Source organism: Sorex araneus, chromosome 9 (assembly GCF_027595985.1).
Source record: "Sorex araneus isolate mSorAra2 chromosome 9, mSorAra2.pri, whole genome shotgun sequence".
Classification (NCBI taxonomy): domain Eukaryota; kingdom Metazoa; phylum Chordata; class Mammalia; order Eulipotyphla; family Soricidae; genus Sorex; species Sorex araneus.
Genome location: NC_073310.1, coordinates 12387845 through 12392564, shown reverse-complemented (window position 1 = coordinate 12392564; position 4720 = coordinate 12387845). Strand labels below are relative to the sequence as shown.

General features: G+C 50.3%; 1 pseudogene; it reads left to right on the top strand.

Moving 5' to 3' along the window:
- The first annotated feature begins 1805 nt into the window (after nt 1-1805).
- On the top strand, nt 1806-2003 carry LOC129406977 (40S ribosomal protein S28-like; annotated as a pseudogene).
- The last annotated feature ends 2717 nt before the right edge of the window (nt 2004-4720 follow it).

Genomic DNA, 4720 nt, shown 5'->3' with positions numbered 1-4720 from the left:
ACAACAGAACATCTGGCTATTTATGTATGTGAAGTGGACAGAGCCATGAAAGTTCTGTCCCAGGAAACCACCAAAGCCTCAATTAGCTGAGCTCTGGTTTGTCAACCCTCTGTTATGTCTGCTCAGCCTTGGCACCATTTCCTGGCTCTAGGGGATTTTCTAGCATCAGATGAGTAAGGATGGCCTGGGAACATTCTAATTCTGAAGAAGCTTATTTATTTTGGTTTGGGGGCCACACACACTGGGGCTCCGCACTCACTCCTGGCTCTGCACTCAGGAATCACCCCTGGTGGTCCCCAGGGAAACTTATGTGGTGTCGGGGCCGGAGCGATAGCACAGCGGGTAGGGCGTTTGCCTTGCACGCGGCCAACCTGGGTTCGATCCCCGGCATCCCATATGGTCCCCCAAGCACCGCCAGGAGTAATTCCTGAGTGCAAAGCCAGGAATAACCCCTGAGCATCGCTGGGTGTGACCCAAAAAGCAAAAAAAAAAAAAAAAAAGAAACTTATGTGGTGTCAGGAATTGAACCCAGGTCAGGTGCATGCAAGGCAAGCATCACTGTCACTGTCACTGTCACTGTCATCCCGTTGCTCATCAATTTGTTCGAGTGGGAACCAGTAACGTCTCACATTGTGAGACTTATTGTTACTGTTTTTAGCATATCCAATACGCCACGGGTAGCTTGCCAGGCTCTGCCATGCGGGCGAGATACTCTTGGTAGCTTGCTGGGCTCTCTGAGAGGGGCGGAGAAATCGAACACAGGTGGCCACGTGAAAGGCGAACGCCCTGCCACTGTGCTATCGCTCCAGCCCTGCAAGGCAAGCATACTTGTTGCAATATCTCTCTGGCCTCAACTTATTTATTTTTGAGGGGATTATTGGGCCATGCACAGGGGTGCTTGTGGGATCACTCCCGGTGAAGCCCAAGGGCCCATATGTGACACCGGGGAGAGAACCAGGGTTGGTCACATGCAAGGCAAGTACCATAACCCCCTAGTCCTATCTCTCTGGCCTGGAAGCTTTTCTCTTATACTGATTAATATGAGTGATATTAATTACTGATTAATATCAGTCCTGGGATCTACTGGATTGAAATCTAGTGGATTTGGTGAGGCCACAAAGGCAAAAATTTTTATTTTTTTGACACTTGAAAAAAATTTCAATCTTTAATTTTTTTCTTGGTGGAGGGGCACACCAGGCAGTGCTCAGGGATCACTTCTGAAGGGGCTAAGAGGACCATACTGGGTACGAGAGAGAGAGAGAGAGAGAGAGAGAGAGAGAGAGAGAGAGAATAGTGCCTATTGCCACCAGTTCAGTCTTGCTTACCGTGCTCTGCCTTCCTTCTCACCTCAGAAAGTCAGCTATGGAAAGCAAAAGTCACGAACTTGAGCTTGAGGTGACAGGATATGGGGAGAGGGGGGTGGTAAGGGGCTGAAGGACAAACCAGTTAAGGTCATGGCTTGTAGTAGAGCCCAGCAACTTTGTTGTTGGGGGGCCAAACCTGGTGCTGCCAAGGCTTACTCCTGCCTCTGTGCCCCGGAATCACGTTAAAACTTGCTCTGGGAGGGGCTGGATCGATAGCACAGCGGGGAGGGCGTTTGTCTTGCACACGGTCGACCCGGGTTTGATTCCCAGCATCCCATATGGTCACCCAAGCACCACCAGGAGTAATTCCTGAGTGCATGAGCCAGGAGTAACCCCCGTGCATCGATGGGTGTGACCCCCCTTCCGCAAAAAAAAAAATAAAAAAAGGAACCTTGCTCTGGGAACCCCTCTCTACAGTCCCCCTTCCCCATGGCCGCCATCATGGACACCAGCCGTGTGCAGCCTATCAAACTAGCCCCGGTCACCAAGGTGCTGGGAAGGACCAGCTTGCAGGGACAGTGCGCATGGAATTTACGGACGACACGAGCCGTTCCATCATCCGCAACGTGAAAGACCCGGTCCATGAGGGGACTGCTGACACTGCTGGAGTCGAAGCAAGATGCCTGGCAGCTGCGCTGAGCCTGGTCCTGGATTGATCCGGCTCAACCCTTGGCCACCTGCAGATGACCTGTCACTGCTAATAAACCGATTTTCACCAAAAAAAAAAAAACAACTTTGTTTTTATTGCAAAGTCTGGACCCACGATCCACATATAGGTGTGGACGAAAAACTGGTTTCCCATTTACAAACGAGCCAGCCCAGTATCAACCAACACTTTTTAAAAATTTTTAATTTTATTTTATTATTATTTTTTAATTTTATTAAATCACTGTGAGATAGTTACAAGCTTTCATGTTTGGGTTACAATCTCACAATGATCAAACACCCATCCCTCCACCAGGGCACATTCCCTACTACCAATATCCCGGGTATACCCCCCCACACCCTCCCCCTGCCTCCATGGCAGACAGTATTCCCCATATTCTCTCTCTACTTCTGGGCATTGAGAGGTCATCATGTTTGGTCCATTATCTACTTTCGGCATGCATCTCCCATCCCGACTGATTCCTCCAGCATCACTTTCTTAGTGATCCCTTCTCTATTCCATCTGCCTTCTCCCCTCCGCTCATGAAGCAGCCTTCCAGCCATGGGGCAATACCCCTGGCCCTTGTATCTACTGTCCTTGGGTGTCAACCTCATGTCAACAAACTTTTTACACGGCCACAGGCTCCCCCACTCAGACCAATAGAAGACCGAGCTACACTTCTCCATCCAAACACGGGAAGTCCAGGCCCAGCCCAGAGTGCCGAGTACCTGTTACCGTAGTTTCTTCCTGCAGGTTTTCCCCAGGACCAGGACTCAGTTGAGCTGGGGCTCGGCCCCGTGAAAATCTTGCCGAAAGGAAAGCGAACAGGCCTGCAAAATCAGGAGCAAGCAAGGGCTGTGCCCACCCACACACAGCTGATAAGGATGCTCTGGACACAGGTGAACCTCCTCTCCATTGAGAAAGGATAAAAGGAGGGGCTCGGGTGATGACGCAGAGGATTGGAGGCCGTGCCTTGCACTCGGGAGGCTTGCTTCTCTGGCCCGGCACTGCACCGTCTCCGGAGTGTTACATGGGGCGATGCCTTCTCCCCGCCAAGCCTCCACCCCCACAAACCCAGTGAGTGGAAAGGGTAGAGGAGAATTAAATAAGAAATGAGGGGCTGGAGCAATAGTACAGCGGTAGGATGTTTGCCTTGCACGCAGCTGGCCTGGGTTCAATCCCCGGCATCCCATAGGGTCCCCTGAACACCGTCAGGAGCAATTTCTGAGCATTGCTGGGTGTGACCCAAAAAGCAAAAATAAAGAAGTGAAAATTTAGAGCCAGGAATGTGATGCCAGGAGACCCAATAGTATTGCTTTGTATATAGATGAGGCTTCAGGGCTGATTCCTGGCTCCGCCAAAGAAGAAAATAGAAGCCATCCTTAGCTCACTAAGGAAGTCACAGAGCCCAGCTGCCTTCCTGGAGATCATGGAAGTGATCAAAACTCCTGTTTAAAAAGAGAAAAAAAAAAAACAACTTGGGGCTGGAGAGATAATATAGCGGGGAGGGTGCTTGCCTTGCATGCATGCAGCCAACCTGGGCTGGATTCCCAGCATCCCATCTGGTTCCTTGAGCACCGCCAGGAATAATTCCTGAGTGCAGAGCCAGGAGTAACCCCTGAGCAACCATAGGTGTGGCCCCCAAACCAAAATAAATAAATAAATAAATAAAACTAGAGAGATAGCACAGAGGTAAGTCTTGCATGTGGTTGACTTGGGGGGGGGATCTGGGAGGGGGGAGTTTGTCCCCAGCCCTGCACTTGCATATGAGGATTCCCGACCCACCCACAAAGAGTAATCCCCGAGCACAGAGGAATCCCTGAGTACAACAGGGTATGGTTCAAAAACCAGCTAAGAAAAAAAAAAATATATATATATATATATTCGGCAGCTCTCCCTTTACTGGATTCTAATTCACTCCAGGTGACTCATGATGCATCTGAGAAATACCAAGCATTGACAAAGGGGCGGGGGTCGGGGTGTGAGCATGCATTCAGTTAACAAAAGAAGGGTTTCTGCTAAGTGACCCGAGCTTTTGGAAGCACTCCAAGAACAGAGCAGTCATCTTTTCACCCAATTCCTAAAGCAAAGAACTTAAGATTTCACTTGGGGAGTGAAATGACCACATTTCCCAGCCAAAAAAAATTCATGGAGAGAAGCCAAACGCTCATGGGTGGAGAGAGGCGGAGCCCAAGGGTGCCCGGAGCACCACCCAGTCCCTCCTGAGTCTGCGTCTGTGGATCTGGGCACAGCCTTTAGAGAGCGTCTTTGCTCTTCAAGTCCTTCATCCGCAAAGTTGGATCGAACCTGTCCGCTTTCGGAAGAGATTCTCTTTCCAAACTACACTCGAGGCATCAATTTATACCTTAACGTGGAGGGCTGTTAGCCCAAAAGGTTGTCAAGTGGCCCTCCCTCTACTTACAACTCCATTAAGGATGAATACGAACGAATACAAGCACCCTGGGAGTACACAGCTATACCCCTTAACTTGGCAATGTCATCCCAGAACCTTCCCGACCTGTCAAAACATACATTTTAGAAATAGGTTCAAGGGCTGGAGTGACAGCACAGCCCGTAGGGCGTTTGCTTTGCACACAGCCAGCCCCGGTTCGATTCCCAGCATCCCCTAGGGTCCCCTGAGCACCGCCAGGAGTCATTCCTGAGTGCAGAGCCAGGAGTAATCCCCCGTGCATCGCCGGGTGTGACCCAG